This window comes from Phragmites australis, chromosome 15, assembly GCF_958298935.1.
Source record: "Phragmites australis chromosome 15, lpPhrAust1.1, whole genome shotgun sequence".
In the NCBI taxonomy this organism is placed as follows: domain Eukaryota; kingdom Viridiplantae; phylum Streptophyta; class Magnoliopsida; order Poales; family Poaceae; genus Phragmites; species Phragmites australis.
The window spans coordinates 18,875,312-18,892,752 of NC_084935.1; the positions used below are offsets into that span (position 1 = coordinate 18,875,312).

Consider the following 17,441-nt stretch of genomic DNA (forward strand, 5'->3'; position numbering starts at 1 on the left):
TTTGAAGCCTCAGCCTTTGCTGCATCTTCCCTCTCTTTTGCTACACCTCAGCCTTTGCTGCACCTTCACATTCGGGTCGACATTTAGAGTATCTTGAATGATATCTCTGCTTACTCCTTGCAAATCATTCGGAGACCAAGCGAAGATATCTTCATTGTTACAAAGGAACAATATCAACCTTTACTCAGCTTGTTCTATGATTTTTGCCCCAATGAAAACTTTTTTGTCTGGTCTGTCTTGACACAGCAACACTTTCTTGGTCTGGCCTTCAGGTCTAGCCTTATCATCCGTTGTGTCTGCGGCCACTCTTCGCATTGTTCAGGATTCACCGAAGGTTCTGCCACTATGTGAACACTTCGCCTGCCTGGAGTACTTCCCACTTCAATCCTACGAGCTACTTGTGGATCTCCAAGCACTGCTATGACACCTCTAGGACCAGGCATTTTCATGCACAAATGCCCATGATGCGGTATTGTTCTGAATGTATTCTGGACCCCCCATCCAAAAAATGCATTATAGGGATAATTGATATCAATCACATAGAAGGTAATGTCTTCCGTTCGAAAGTTTGACCCTTCGCCAAATGAAACCAGGATTGCTCTCTTTCCCAAAGCATTAATTGCTTTTCCCCCCAATCATAGCAACGGGGACCCAGCCTGTTGAACGTCATTGCGTTGCAAGCCCATCCTATCAAAAGCATCAGCGAAGATGATATCTGCCAAGCTTCCACCATCTATGAGGATTCTGTGCAGTTCATTTCCTGAGATGTTTGCAGTGATGACGAAGGCGTCCCTATGCGAGTAATCTAGGACCCTCATGTCCTCCTGTGAGAAGGTAATTGGCACATGAGACCATTTCGAATCGACATAAGTAGGCCCTACACCAACATGGTTAACCCTTCGCACATATTCTTTTCATTATCTTTTTGACTCAGTTTCCTGATTATATCCTCCAGTGATTGCCAACACAACATTGTATCCATGGTTTACTATCGGGCTTGTTATGAGTGTGGTGATACCACTCATTTCAAGGCTGATTGCCCAAAGCTTAAGATGAAGGAAGATTGCGGTCACGACTACGACAAGCATAAGAAGAATAAGAAACCCTTCTTCAAGAACCGTGATGAGCTAGCCAAAAAGGTGGCCAAGATGGCATCTCGAGCTTTCATTATGACACTCAGCGACGTTGACACTTCCTCAAGCGAGGAGGAGAGCTCGGATGAGGAGGAGCGGTCCATGAAGAACATGAAGAAGAACAAGGATTTCACAAGCCTTTGCTTTATGGCGGATGACAATGACAGCGACCTTGAGCTTGATTCTTCTAAGGTATCACCTTCCTACAATCACCTTTCTGTTCAGGTCAATACCTTGAATGAAATGCTTGTTAGCCAAGATAGATTGCTCAAGAGAGCGGTTCGAGAAGTAAAGGAACTCAAGTCTAGGCTAGAATGTTCATCTTCTGAGCTTGATTTTCTTAAGTCTAGGGAAAATGATGAGGAGTGTGATAGTTTTCTTGTGGTCATGAGTGACCTTGTCGAGCTTCAAACTTTGTATGCTCAAGTCGCCAGTCGACTTGAGACGACCGAGAAGAAGCCTCTTGAGGAAGAGTCTAGACCTAATCTCTAAGACGATTGCAAGAATTGTCCTTTGCTCTCAAAGGATATTGATGTGAAAGCTAAATGCATAAAAGAGCTAGAGTCTAGATTAGAAAAAGCTGAGAGTTCTAAGAATGTGCAACCAAAATGTCCCACTTGCATAATCCTTAAGGACAAGCTCAGCTGGGTTAGAGGATAGGTTCTGAAGCTCATGGTCGAGAATGAGTATATCCTTTCTCTTATGGCGAAGTGCTTAGAAAGCAAGGGCAAAATGGATTTGATCTTGATCAAGACCAAGATGTGTGCCGATAAGGCAGGTTTCGCTTGTTGTTGGGTTTTGAGAGGGGGCTTACAATGGGGTTGGCAAGACTGTTTTCACTACACCTATGCCCTAGAAGCCGAGAAGTCCAAAATTAATGCCACACCACAACCTATTAAGAAACCCACTCCACAACCCACAAAGAAGAAAGGCACACCACAACACAAGAGAGCTCCATAGACCAAGATAAGAGTCCCTATGAGAGAGCCTAGAGTGATCGACGGTTGAGTTCCCACGAGACGCTACCAATGCACCCACTATCAAAGAGAGCATCACCTGGTTGGGTTTTTCTTTTGCCATTGGAGAGATGAGTAGCGTGAGTGGGAGTGGAGTACTCAGGACATGTACCGCTCCTTTGTTGGTGTACATGAGTCTTTTTCTCACACATTCCCATGAGTTTCTGACGCTTTTTAGTTTTCTCCTAGAGGTAGTGCCTGACGTGGATCTTACCATGATTCATATAGTTTTGGTTCACGTGTAAGGGGCTTTGAGTTGCAGTGCTATGGCGAACCACAATGTCCCTATCATGGCACTCGTCCTCAATGCACTAGTGTTGATTTGCATGCACTTGCTTCTACTGCTTCAGGGCGGATGACCCAGTACTGGATTCCCAAGATGTTTTTGTCTAACCCTAGTACTGAGTCATCCACATATTATTTTTCTTATATGTAGGTGGCAGGTGGAGTCCTAGAGAACAAGTGGCTAATCGACTCTGGTTGTTCGCTCCATATGAATAAAGGTGCATCATGGTTCTTCAGCCTCACCCTGACGAAGCGACGCGGGTACATCATGTTCAGAGATGATAGAAAAGATACAGTGAAGGCCAAAGGTATGATAAGAGTGAGTGAGAGTTTCACTCTAAAGGATGTGGCTTTGGTGGAGCATTTGGGATACAACTTGCTTTATGTATCTCAGTTGCTAGATGAGGACTTGGAAGTGTGCTTCAAGCGCAATGCTTCTCGAGTTCTTGATTCTTTGGGCGCTTTGATTTGCCAAATTTCTCAAGTAGGGAATCTTTGGAGCCAATTTCTCTAAGTCTTTTGGTTCTTCACCATGCTTATTTCCTCAACCCTCTTCTGAGCTTTTGATATGCCATAGGAGACTATGGCACATGAGTTTTCATTTGCTTTCTCATTTGAGTGCCCTAGGCTTGATCCGAGGATTGCCCAAGCTCAAGTTTGACTAGAACCTTGTTTATGCTCCTTATCGGCATGGCAAGATGGTTGCCATCGCCAACCCACTAGTCAATCTGCTGATGACTGAACGACCAGGAGAACTTCTTCATATGTACACTGTTGGTCCTTCCTGGGTTCGGTCGGCAGGTAGGAAGTGGTATGTACTTGTTATTGTTGATGACTACTCACACTACTCTTGGGTGTTCTTTCTTGTGAGTAAGGATGATGAGGTGCTCTCACACTTTCAAAGCTTAGATTTGAGATTGTTAAAGAAACTTTCTAGTGCATTGAAAGCAATTCACAGTGATAATGGCACCGAGTTTAAGAACTATCTATTTGATGCTTTCTGCATTGAACATGGCATTAAGCATTAATTTTTTTGCCCCATGCGTTCCTCAGTAGAATGGCATGGTTAAAAGGAAGAATCGCACTTTGGTGGAGATAGCTAGGACGATGCTCGATAAGCATAGGACTCCTAGAAAGTTTTGAGCTAAGGCTATTAGCACCGCTTGCTATATCTCCAATAGGGTTTTCTTGTGCTCAATCTTGCATTTGACCTCTTATGAGTTACTTTTTGGGAGGCCGAAGGTTTCTCATTTGAGATTTTTGGATGACATTGCTTCATCCTAAAGCATGGCAACCTTGATAAGTTCGAGTCACGCTCTTTCGATGGGATTTTCTTGGGGTATTCTCCTCATAGTCATTCCTACAAGGTTTATAATATTGACATTAATACCATCATGGAATCTTGTGATATGACTTTTAATGAATCAACGTGTGCTAGTTCTGCTTTTGAGTGTGCAGGTGACAAAGAGATTGGCAAAAACATCTTCATATATGGCGACCTTCCAACTCCTAGAGATGATGAGGATGATCCAATACTTCCTTCCATCACACCTGCTCCCAAGCTGGCTTCCTGCTTCTTCTACACCGGTAGAGGGTCCTGTACTCTCTACTTCCACTTTAGCTGCTTTCGAGCATACACTAGCTACGTTTGATGGGGAGGTGGTCTCATAACGCGAGGCTACTCAGCACATTCAGTGGATACATCCTCCTCAACAGATGATTGGCAATCTTGGTGAGAGAGTAACAAGATCCAAATCTACTCACCATGCTCACTTTACTGATTCTGCATTCGTTACTTCTTTTAAGCCCCATGATATTAGACATGCTCTTTCTTATTCAAATTGGGTTAATTCCATGCATGAAGAACTAGAAAACTTTGAGAGAAACCAAGTTTAGGTCCTTATAGAGCCAACCCCAAATGTTCACATCATAGGCACCAAATGGATTTTCAAAAACAAACAGGGGGAGGAAGGGTCTCTAGTGAGAAATAAGGCTAGACTTGTGGATCAAGGTTTGACTCAAATGGATAGATAGACTTTGAAGACATCTTTGCACCAGTAGCTAGACTAGAAGCCATTAGGATCCTCCTTGCATTTTTGGCATCCCAAGGTTTCAAGTTATACCAAATGAATGTCAAAACTGCATTCATAAATAGGTTCATAGAAGAAGAGGTCTATGTCAAGCAACCCCTAGTTTTGAGCACCACAAATACCCACATAGAGTATACAAGATTCAGAAAGCTTTGTATGGGCTTAGGCAGGCACCTAGGGCTTGGTATGATAGGCTTAAGTCCTTGCTAGAATGCGGGTATGTGATTGGTTGGTTGATAAAATATTGTTCACTATCAGGCATGGCAATGATTTCCTACTTGTTCATATACATGTGAATGATATTATTATTTTTGGCTCTTCTCATGCTCTTGTGGCCAAGTTTGCAGAAACTATGAATAGGAAATTTGAGATATCGATGATGGGTGAGCTCAACTTTTTCCTTGGACTGCATATCAAGCAATGCAAGCAAGGTACATTCGTCCACCAAACGAACTACACCAAGGACTTGCTGAAGAAGTTCGACATGAGTGATGTGAAGCCTCTAGCAACACCGATGGCTACCTCAACCATGCTTGATCCAGATGAAGATGTCAAGGAGGTAGACCAGCATGAGTACAAGAGCATGATCGGCTCCCTCATGTACCTGATGGCAATAGGACCTGATATCCACTTTGTCGTATGCTTATGTGCTCGCTTTAAGCATCACCAAGGACACCTCACCACCAAACGGTGAAGCGCATATTGAGGTATCTCAAATACACCCTTCAGTATGGTCTTTGGTTTTCTGTATCTTCTTCTCTTTCTTTGTGGTTTTCGGATGCGGATTTTGTTGGTTATAGAATTGACAGGAAGAGTACCTTTGGTACTTGTTATTTCTTTGGTACTTCTCTTGTGTGTTGGTCTTCTTTTAAATAGTCTAGTGTTGCACAGTCAACTGCTGAAGCTGAATTTGTTACTATCGCTAGCTGTTGTTCTTAGATTTTATGGATGGTTGCTACTTTAAGAGACTTTGGATTAAACTTCAAGAGTGTGTCACTCCTATGTCACAACACCAGTGCTATAACCCTAGCTTATATAACCTTTCAGAACCAAACACATAGATATGACATTTTACTTTTCCAGAGACCATAATGAGTAGGGAGACAATGAGCTAAAATACATAAATACATAAAACCAGCTTGCCGATATCTTCACTAAGCCTCTTGATGCTTCCATATTTGCTTTTCTGAGATGAGATCATCCCTATGGTATTATGTGAGGGAGAGTAGCAACTATACATATTTCATCTTATTTTTATTGCATTTGCATTGCATAGCATCTTGTAAGATAAAACTCAATAGTTAAGCTTTGGCTTGTACTTCTTTAGCATTTTCAGTTTGCTAGATATGGATTTAGATTAAGTTGAGTAGTTGTGTGGAGCAATCTTTTAATCTTAGACTCCTCTTGATGCTTTGACATGAAACATCTCAAGCAAGCTAGCTTTCCTCAAGATAAAATTTAGCAATTCTATGAATCATGTAGACTATGAAATGTTATATTCTTGATCACCAAGTTCGTAATTGCTTTGGCTTAGTCAATGCTTGTATTAAGGCTAGTTTGATGAATATATTACTCTAAGCTTCTTGGTTCAAGACAGTGGATTGGACAACATTGTACTATATTTTCTATTTTTGTCAAATGTTTAGCTCATGATAGAACCTTGGGGGAATATGTGTTCCTTATGTCGCAAAGACACTACTTAACTTGATCTAAGTAAAAACTTGATAAGTTATATCATTTGAATTCTTTTGAGCAATCAAGTTTCTTGTGCTAAAATATGATCCAATACGGTTATCTTGATGTTTCATGTGGTTTGCCAAAGAAGTAAACCTATAGTCGCTAAAGTCAACTTGAGGATAACATGAATCACAAAGAAATGTGCCTAAATGATCAATTTGGTTTTAACCAGTTGATCTAACTAAGTCTTGATTTTATATGTAGGCATTTGCAAAGCCTACTGTCGTGAATATTTGCTTGCCTAATTTGTGATAAAAGTTTGCTAGTTCTTAATGTTTGTATTGCCTCGGCACAAGTTGATGCTTATGTGGTGGTCACTTTTAATATGAGTCAGCTACTTGAACTTAAAAGCGCCAACAATTCTTCAAGATTAACTTGTAAAGCTTCACACTCTTATATCACTGTCTCGTTTTGAGCCTTTATGCAATTGTGAACTCCATATTCTACTCACCTTAGCCCTTTGATGTCTCTAACTTGTGCAAATGGTTTGTGGTATACTTGTGAAAGCTCATTAGGTTTGCGTATTCATGCCCTTCATGGCATTTTTTGCCCTTGATGTTTGCAATACCAAAGGCGGAGAACTTATGCACTAAATCACAAAAAGAATCTGGCATAATGAAAACTATGCATTCATCAAGTGGGAGCTTTTGCATATTTGGTTTGTCTTTGTCTCTTTTTGAGCTTTCGTGATCATCCTTATGCCAGTTGAATAAAGAAAAAGGAAAATGTATACTGTGCATGGTATTGTTGGCCTGGTACTATGGCAACAGTGGATGCACAGCTATGCTCAGGAGGAGCATTGTGCCTGCTCTGGTGATACTGTTTGGCCTGATGCGTGACTCGTGAATTTTTTATTTTTACATTTTATAACATAAATATTTACCAAAATATACCTCGGATAGAAAGATGTATGAGAATATACGCCTATCACTCTCTCAAAGGGCTATAACCTTTTCAGAGGTAAGTATACTATGGTAGCACTGGCAGCACTTATCGCCCTCTCATGGGGGTTGTTAGGCCCACACCACCCCTTAGCACCCCTGAGAGAGCGGTTAGTCTTTGAGAGAACGGTTAGGCAGATGATATTAAAAAAACATTTATAACTTTTTCATATGATTTCGAATGAAGATAATTTTTAAATGAAAATTATAGCTATCGATGAGATCTGCAAATTTGCAGTTGAATATTTTTCATTTGAATCTATCTAGATGCCCAAAAGGTGGCTAGAAGTTCCTAATCTAGTTTCAGATTAAAAAGCTAGATTTGTAACTTCTAGGCACCAAATATCACATAAATTAATATTCACCAAAAAATAAATCTAGTTCCACGCGTAACTAGATCTAGTTCCACATGTACCTTAACAATAGTTTTGTCTACTAGGTATACACAAGTACACAATATCACATAAATTAATCTTCACCAAAAAATAAAGAATTATGGTTATATTTTGAGGAATTGGAAAGCATACATATCTTGGTAATTTGGAAGGATATGATATAGCCTGTTTTAACTGATTCTGAATTAAACACCATATTCTACTGCAATCGCCTACGCAGTTGGGCCCTCGGAGTTGAAAATATATTTTTATTTTTTACATGACTCTATTGCTAATTCGAAACTGTATATCAACAATACTTTTGCAAATATGATAATGTTAGATAGTCCTTTCGCAAATAAAAGTTCTAACCATAGTGTGTACTTGTGTTTTGGTCCTCTAGAAGTGAAGGAAACAAAAAAGAATACAACTCTTGGAGGATTGTTCAATTCGGCAAGCAATATGCATTTCTCAATAATCAAGCTCTTGATTGTGAGCATCCTGCCATGGAAAACCACTTTATAACTATGGTTAGCCCTCTTGTGAATGCTTCCTGTGCAGGCATCGTGTTTTGTTTTCTGATTTTTCCCAAGAGTCTTCTTTGATTTCCATTTACCATTGTATATCCGCATGCTTGTGGCCTTATTGTCTGAAGGAGCAATGGACCATTGTATATCCGCCATGTTGAAGTCTACTTTCCCAAGAATAAAAGCTCAAATTTAAATAATGGTACCTGGGAAATACCCATTTCTCTGATTTCCATTTACCATTATATATCGCATGCTTGTGGCCTAATTGTCTGAAGGAGCAATGGACTATTGTATATCTGCTGCATTGAAGTCTATTTGAAGATGAACAATGCCTGACGATATTCAGGCTTCTGAACAGACTATTCAACCACCTACGGCTATCGATCAGAAAAACAATTCTTAAAGGTATGTTAATCATCTCTTGCCTTTGTCTAAAAAACTGTTTATGTTTAAGTAAAGAAGTCATCAAACATGTCCTGTTTGTTGGGAGACGTTAATTGATGGTAACTATTGTTAAGGTACATGTGAACTTCTTGGCTTCTTGCACTACATGCATGTTGACATACTTGCCATGCATGTCTGTCATTGTGGTATGTAAGCCAACTGTACTTCAAAAGTCACTGCACGGTACACCTACATGCTAACTCTAATCTTGCTTCAGAACAAGCTACTGCAGATGGTTTGAAGTTTGAAAGCCGCCTGTGCTAAATTATGTATGTATTTTATTTCTCATTCATGGTTGTCTGCAAATATACCATACGAGCATAGTTCTAAAGAAACTGATGTTGCTGCATGCTCAAGATAGTCCATTTTCCATCTTTGAAATGTTTGTGGCACTCTATGCAGTATTAGGATTCAGTTTAGAGTTTTTGCTCAGGCATTTTAATGTCCATATATGGGCTTAGGATCATGCATTGATTTATCTCAATTCTGTTATAGACTTCCTAAGTTTCCATATATGTGAAAATGGAGACTCTTTTATAGGAATAGAGGACGTTAGCAAATTACAAAATATGGAAGTTTTTGCAGTTGTTAAATGTAACACTTTTGGTTGATCTATGTACCTCTGGGTCAAATAGGGAGATTCCCTGGGACCTATGCTAAAATTCAAATTTGACATTTTTGTGCTGCAGAATTGCTTAGCAATGTAGACTAGCTGACAGATTAGTAATCATGGCCATTACTTCTTCATCGTTCCCACAATTCAAGCATCAATATAGTGGGAATTTTCATATGGATGGCTATTTACATGATGTATCGAAGACCTGTTGTAGCCTGCTTGGTTATAAAAAATGAAGTGTACCACCTTTTATATAACGTGAATGACATCTATATTTGCACACATATACATGGGGCATGACAGCATTCACCCTGCAGACAAATATGGGCAGTTTAGCTACAACGTTGTTTTTTAACACCCTTAAAGATGATTTTAGTGAAATGCCATTTTGTATTAGCGTCACCCAACTAACTATATTATCTCAGTAAAAATTGTAGGTCCCGTTGCAATGCATGTGCACGTAACTATAAAAAAAACAAAAAGCACCGGTACCTTTTGCATATTTATGGGGCCACTGCACCGCATCTCGAGGAAAAAGTATCGCGCTAGAGCCACAGGATAAGCTCCACGGTTGCTTATACAAGTGGAATTTTCCCTCTGTTTGGCGCCCCTGCCTCCTGCTGGTGCTGGCTGAGTGTCCTAGATCAGGTTTCAAAATTTATCGCAAATTCGACATCCTAGAGTGCCGTGTTTGCTTAGTGTAAGATTTTGAAGATCCAAACATCATAATCATTGGTGTTGTATGATGGTGTGCACAAGTTGTATTGGTGTTTCTAAAACAACGATTATGATGATCCAATCAAAAGCATTGGTGGTGTCGAATGTTCGTAGTCAAGTAGATTAAGCACAATGCAGTCCATCCATCATTCATCACAAGCATAACACAATTCAATAACTATTAAAATCTCTACTACTTAAAAAATATATAGTGATTTCCACACCAGACAAGATATCTCCCTCTATTCCTGACAGGTGGTCCCCTTTTGTCTTTCTCATCGGCCCCCGCATCTTCCTCTACCCGCCCACGTCTTGTGTCGTCTATCCGCACCGCACCCGCCTGCCCCACTCGTGATCTCCATGATGCTGACCTCTGCCCCCCATGTTGTCGTGGCGGCCGCGACATTGACCACCACGACCCCACTCTTCCCGAGATGCCCCCACCCACACCACCACACGCATGGCCGGCACCAAAACTAAGCTGAAAATATCACAACACCGCCAGCTGACAACTCCCAAGAACAGCGGTGAGCATCTCGCCTTGGCTGGCCATGGCTGTCGCTCCTTTGTGAGTCCCCCACATGAAGCTGGAGTCACAGGGACTAGAGCTCTCCATGCAGGGCCTCTGCTGCATGGACATGTTAGCCTTCTACGGCCCGCCCAAGCCTGAGCCTGACATGATCGGGCTCATCCATCATGCCACCACCGCCGGCATCACCTTCCTCGACACCTCCAACATGTATGGCCTACACACCAACGAGATCCTCCTCAGCAAGGTCGGCTCAAAATTTGGACCTTTGCTTGTTTTTTTTCTTTGGCTTTGTAGCTTGCACCGAAGGCGTTCGATGTAATGCCCATGAGCAGGCGCTGCAAGGCGGGGTGAGCGAGAAGGTGGATCTGGCCACAAAGTTCGGCATCTCATTTGCTGACGGCAAATGAAAGATCTGTGGTGATCCGGCGTACGTGCGAGGGCAGCCTCAAGTGGCTCAGCATTGACTGCGTCGACCTATACTACCAGCACCGCATCGACAAGAGGGTGCCCATTGAAGTTACGGTTAGTGTCTGCTATCCCTTTTTACTGCTTGATTTTTTTCCCTATTTGTATTCATTTCTTTTCGGAAACTGCTATATGTTTGTTAAATGGGGATTGTAGATGCCGACATACAAGGGAAGGTTGGTATTGACGTTGAAGTTCTAATTAGAGAGTGAAAGTGATGTCCGTTGGTGGGGGCTGGTTTGTTGAGGGGTTGGTGTCTAAAATAATTATCTCTCTTTGTAAGCCTGCCAGATAATACACTTCATTCCTATTGTTGTAGCAAGAGTTTGTCTTGCTCCAGCAAGTACGGTAAGAGTTTCTTCTAAGGAGGAGACTCAAACTTGGAGACGAAGTTTAAGAGAAAGGAATACCACAAATATATTGATGATAGGAAAATGTATTATGCGTGTTCTTTTTCGCTGTAACCTTCGGTTTTTCCTCCTCTTTCTAGAGGACCATGGCCTCCTATTTACAAGGTCATACGTAGCTTGTCGTACAAATTATCATAATGTACAAATATCCGAGATCCGGCTAAATTACTGAGCCTTATCCTGGATAACTACCTTCTATCCTGTCAGGAGATAAATATCCACCATGGTAATTATTGTGGTGCCTGCCCCTTGAAGGGAGCAAGCCGGTCACTAATTGCGGCCTGGTGCCGCACTATCAGGGGTGTCAGGATAGGTACCATCATGTAGAGGTGTCAGAGCGACGTCCACTAGCCTAGGCATTTAATGCCGGTCACCTCCTCGCAGGCAAAGTACGACTGGTTCTTCCCTTTTGGCAGATTTTTTCCTGAGGCTTGATGACTAACCCAGTAACCTTCAGGAAGCTGGCCCGGGCAGCGGGAGGCTGAGGCTTTAGTAGGCTGAGCCTTTAGGAGGTTGAGCTTTGGAAGGCCGGGGCTTCAGAAGGGGAGGAGGCTTCGGGAGGCCGAAGCCTCGGAGACCGAGCCTTCGGAGGCTGAGGTCCAGAATGTAGGGGCTTCGGAAGGTGGAGGCTTTGAGAGGCCAAGCCTTTGGGAGGCTGAGCTGATTAAGCCAAGGGGTCGTCGGGGGTCCTTAATAACGACCCCCAACAGTAGCCCCTCTTGAGTGCGGTTGGGCCCACGGTTCCTTGGGAGCAGAGCCCCCGGCGGTCCCTGGCTTGTGGTTGATGGCTCGTGGTTCGAGAATCACTTGGCTTGTCCGGGAAGGTTTGGCCTGGGTGACGAAACGGCATGTTGGATGACGTTGGCGACAGGGGGCATTGAATGCGCCCTGGGGAGAGGTGTAGTCCTGCCCTATCTGGTGGTGCGTGGGACATGTGTTTTCTTGTCGTTGGGGGGGGGGGCAACGGAGTCGGTTTTGCTCCCCCATGATTTCGGCCTGGCAGGCAAAAGGACGGCGCGTGCGTCTCCCGCCTGGAGGGTGCAAGTTGCTCCCTATTTGTAGCAGGAGGGGGATTGCTCAGAGCAACCCTTTCCCCGACTCCTCGTTCTCATCTGCCTTTGTCTTCGGTGCCTTTTGCCTTATGCGAGTTGTTCTTTGATCCCTACTCTTCTCTCTCTCGTAATCCAGCACCTTTTGCCACCCTCTTGTGGTTCATATGGCTGACTTGAGTACCCCGAGTGAAGCCGAAACTCAGGCGATGGGGAAGATAACCAGAGTAGCCATGGTGAGGGACCATCAGGTGTGTCATCAGCTTCCCCTTTACTGATGGGGCTTCCACCAGGAGTGGAGCTCCGGCGTGCTAGCAAAAGCCATTCCCGGCAAAACATTGCGCTGGGAGCGTCTGTCATCAGTGATGAGGAGCTCGACCGGATGGTTAGGGAGGGGAAGAGGTGCTCCGCCACTTCTACATGGAGTTTCCACAGCTCCACGCCAATGCCATTGCCTGCCTAGCCACCTTTGAGTGGGCCATGCGGGCGGAGGGGTGTGAAGAGAGGGCAGATTTCTTCAGGGCCCTCCACTTTGCCAGCTTCCAGCCAAAGTTGATCAAGGTCAAGGGGACGAAGAGGCCCCTTAGTTTTGGGAGTATCAACTTCTAGATACGGCTGTAATATCGCGATGCCTTCCCAGCAAAGGCCATTAACGGCCGGTGGTATACCGGCTGGTTGCAGCGGTGGTTTTACTATAGCGTCGGCCTTGCATCGTCCCTTCGCTCCACGAATCGGGGTATCGCGTATGTTCTGGAGCCGTAGATGGGGATTACGGATGATCAGTTCGCCACATGGCTGGCCCTTTTCCGGAGGGTGGTTGAGAAGATGAGCATGCGTGACCTCGTGGAGGAGTTCACCATGTTGCACGTCCGGCCCCTTCAAATGGACTGGAACTGCATTTTCGAGCAAGGTGCCGAAGAGTGGCTGAAGGACCAGGCCTCCGTCCTTCAGTGCTGGTGAGTTCCCTTTGTAGTTAGGTTCTTGATCTGGTGATGTGAGCCATCTTTTTTCTTTTAGAGAGCTGCCTCCCGCTGGAGCGCGCGACGGAGATCACGGAGGTGATCCTGGGCCCCCTACTTTCGCGAAGCGGGAGCGGCGGGTGGCCCTAGCACGGAGTTGGGAGCGGTACAATTGTGTCTGCTTTTACCTTGGCGTGGGGGCTCCGGCATGGCGGGATCCTCCAGAGCCTAGGGCTGCTGGAAAACGAGCGCGTGCAGGCCCCCCATTCGTGCGAGGATGCTCCAGGCCCAACGGCCTTCAGTATCCGGAGGCTCGCACACTGGTTCAACGGCCGAGTCGTCGGAGGTGCCCCTAGTTCGCAAGAAGTGCCTAAGGTGGGTTGGGAGCATGAGCAATTAGTCCGGAGGAGAGGGCTGGGTTGGCGGCAATGACCAGGGGAAGGACCAGGCCTCCCCGGATATTGCGGGTCACAGCCAGAGCCAACGAGGAGGTGTGTCCTCCGTGGACTTTGACTTCAGTATTATTGACTCAGATGCTGAGGATGCTACGGGTCCTCCTGTAAGAGGTTTGGGGGAACCAGGTGTGATTTGCTTCATTAGTCATATCCCCCTTTTTTTTGGTCGTGCGCTAGAATCTTAATTTGTGTTTCTTTTTTTAGCGAGCTTCGAGGTGGATGCATCCTTGACTCCACCCCTCGAGGCCCTAGGGGCCCAGCGGAGATCGGGGACTCCTCGGGAGGGGTCTCCGAGGGCTATCTTCGGGGATGTGGCTTCATTCCTGCGGGGCCTTGAGTCAGCTGGTGGCCCACCCGCGACTGGTGCCCGAGGCACTATGCCCTCCGTTGAGAGTTCCTTCGGAGCGGTTGACGGGGGCCCTAGCCTCGAGGTCTGGACCCCGGATGACTTCGTGCTGCACCTAGAGGCTTCAAGGGCCTTCGCCGTGGTCTTCTCTCTACTCCGGAGTGGATAGGTCAAGCGATTGTTGGCCCAACGTCCCCTGGAGGAGCTGGAGGCGCGGTTGGCAGTGGTGGCCCTTTAGGTCGGTTGTATTAGTTATGATTGCTGGGTCTGGTGTTGGGTCCTGAGTAGCTCATCTTGTCTTTTTCCATCTTTGATGGTGCCTTGTAGCAAGTAATTTTGACAAGGTCGCTAGGAGGTGGCGAACGCCAGGCTTTGGAAGAGGCCCAAAAACGAGCAGAGTCTGCAGAGGGCCGTCTTCATGAGGAGATGGTGCTTCGTGAGCGTGAGGAGGCTGAGGCGCGGAAGGCTGCCGAAGACCTCCGGGAGGCGAAGGAGGTTGCCGATGCGGCCAACACAGCCCATGTGTCCACCAAGAGTAACGTTCACAGCCTTCGGGCAGCGGTGGTAAATATGCGGCAAGAGCTAGAGGAGGTTCGGGCATCGGAGGGGGCACTGTGTTCGGAGTACCAGCGGTTAACGATACTTGCATTGGAGGTGGTCTGGATTACCTCTGTTGCCTTGAGCGGCCTAGGGGCTCGGTGTCCACCACTGCCCTCTAACTCGGAGGCATCGGTCATGCCGCTCTTCTGGCTTCGGTCCGCCGCGAAGGTTATGGTTAGGGCAGCGGAGGTCTATGCGAGGTTCAGCGCTCGTATGGCCGCTGCGCTTCAGCTGATCCTATTGCACCAAGCAGGGGTTGGTCCCTTCGAAGCTCTGGAGTGGCAAGTGCCGGACTCCGTGGTCGAGGCCTTGTAGCCAGAGGCACCTCTGGTGGAGATTTGTGCAGCCTTGGAGAGCTTCCATCGTGGCGTATGGGTGAAGCATGGCCGGAGCATGACGTTGCACTTTATGGTCGGTCAGGGGACTCCGGGAGCCTCGGGGGGCCTTCGTCCGAGTTCTTCGTTGGGGGGTTCGGTGCTTCACCCGGAATCTACAGGCGCTTTGCGGCCCTCTGGGGGAGCTTTGTCTGGTGTCATTGCCCCGCCGGAGCCGAGCGTGGATGCCCCGGAGGTGTAGCTCTGCCGCAGCTATCTTTGTTTTCTTTTCTTTCCCGGGGAGGAGGGTCGAGTTCTAGTATGCTGACCGCCTCCTTCTACTTCATGTATATAACCTTTCCTTTATTTGATGGAAACCGTGCCTGTTTTCCTGTGTTTTACTTGTGTTGTTTCTGGGATGTTTGTGCCTTTGAGTTTTTACCGGAGTCTGCTCTACGTGTATAGGTACGGCAGCCCAAGGCCGGAGGAGGCCTCGTTTGTACCTTGGATAGTGCCTCTGGGGAGGGATCGAGTGCGTGTGATGCGTCTGGGGCTACTCTATTCGTTTGTCAGTGGAGTCATTTTGTTATGCCCCGTGATCCTGAGGAGCGTATTGACCCGCAGGTGGAACCCGATGTCTTGGTTAAGGTCGAGCCGGAGGATCCCCCGGTGTCAGCTCCGGATGTATGTTTCACCGCAAGAGATGACTGGTGTGCGACCTAAACGGCCCAGGAGGTTGCCGGCTCATGCTTCTTACGACGCTTCGCCTTTCCCCGGGGTTGTGACGGAAGGGTGCCCTCGGAAATCCTCGTGTCTATCTTGGGTGAGGTGAAGATGGAGGACGCACAGGCCACGGAGGCCTCGCCGGTGGGGCAGGAGGAGGAAGAGCTGGACTTCTCGGCCTTCCCAGCGGATACTTCGTCTTCCCGAGGCTGAGTCTCCGTTTCGGGCAGCGGCCCTTCTTGCGGAGGGGGCTCACGTCGGCCTCCCGTGCGCAGTCGTCGTGGACGACTCTCCAAGTCCCGCGGTGTGTTCGGGAGGTGTGGCGGTTGGGCACCCTCGTCTTCCCGTAGTGGTATAGGGGGGCATAGTAGGCTAGCCAGTTTGCTGGGTATAGATTCGATGTACAGCGGTTAACTGTATAAAAAGACCTTTTGTATGTCATGTGTGTAAAACTTGCGTTGTGTTAGCTTGTTGTTTTTGTTTCTTTTACTCTCCCTTTTTTATCATTGATCACATCGACGTTGCGCCTGTGCCCCTTGTTCCAGCCCCTTCGCATCCTGTGGCTGCTCTGCGGCCACGGGGTGCGAGACTTTGAGGGGCATCGGAAGGGTTGGGTGATAGAGACTTTTAGTCGTGCTGGTGTTGGGGTGTTTATCCCTCTGGCATGTTAGGCCAGCCTGGCCTTAGAAATGACGGGGGGTGTTATGCCTATCCGGTATGAAGGCACTGCCTTCAAGATGCCAGAGCGGTCTTTGCCTATCTGCCATTTTAGGTTTGCTAGGCCCAAATGATGATGGACGGAATGCATGTCCAGCACGGGGACTTTTGTCTTCAAGATGCTGGAGCGGTCTTTGCCTATCCGCCACGTAGGTTAGCTAGACCTTAAAGATGGCGGACGGAATGCCTATCCAGCACGGAGGCTTATGCCTTCAAGATGCTGAAGCGGTATTTGCCTATCTGCCACGTAGGTTAGCGAGACCTTAAAGATGGCAGACGGAATGCCTATCCAGCACGAAGGCTTATGCCTTCAAGATACTGGAGCAGTCTTTGCCTATCTGCCATGTAGGTTGACGAGATCTTAAAGATGGCAGACGGAATGCATGTCCAACATGGAGGCTTATACCTTCAAGATGCTAGGGTTTTTTTTGGAGAGGGCTGAGCTTGGGGTTCTCTATACGTAGTACTTATGGAGGGTCTCTGTGTTCCAACTATGTTCGAGGGGGTTTCCCTCTGGATCGGCCAGTCAGTAGGAGCTGGGTCTATTAGACTTGAGGAGCTAGGGGTGAAAGGCCAACCAAGATCGGATATAGTTGGTTTTCCGCGAAATCTATTTCAATAGAGTGTATGATGTCGATGGCCCGAGGTAGAGCACTCAGTGGGCTAGGGTGGCCCCCATTTCGCTTTACCAACCCTAGGGAAACTCCGAATACAGGCCGTCATCCTTAGTACGGACAGACTGATTGGGTGCTAAGGTCCAAACTCGAGAGGGAAATAGCCCAGATCGTACACTAAGGTCCCTAAGTAATCACTTAGTGGAAAAGGATGTGATCGAGCGATGAAAACCAGGAGGTTGGCTTGGAAGCAGCCATCCTTTGAAGAAAGCATAGGTTTCCTGGGGCTAGGGCGCGTCGAAGCACTAGTTCTCTGGGTTTGAAGTTTCATGGCACAACCCTTGGATCGTACCAGGCCTTAGTTTTCTTAATGT

At 46.3% G+C, this 17,441-nt stretch overlaps 1 pseudogene; it reads left to right on the forward strand.

The window, feature by feature from the left end:
• Positions 1 to 10,434: 10,434 nt before the first annotated feature.
• On the forward strand, positions 10,435 to 15,949 carry LOC133892178 (IN2-2 protein-like; annotated as a pseudogene).
• Positions 15,950 to 17,441: the final 1,492 nt, after the last annotated feature.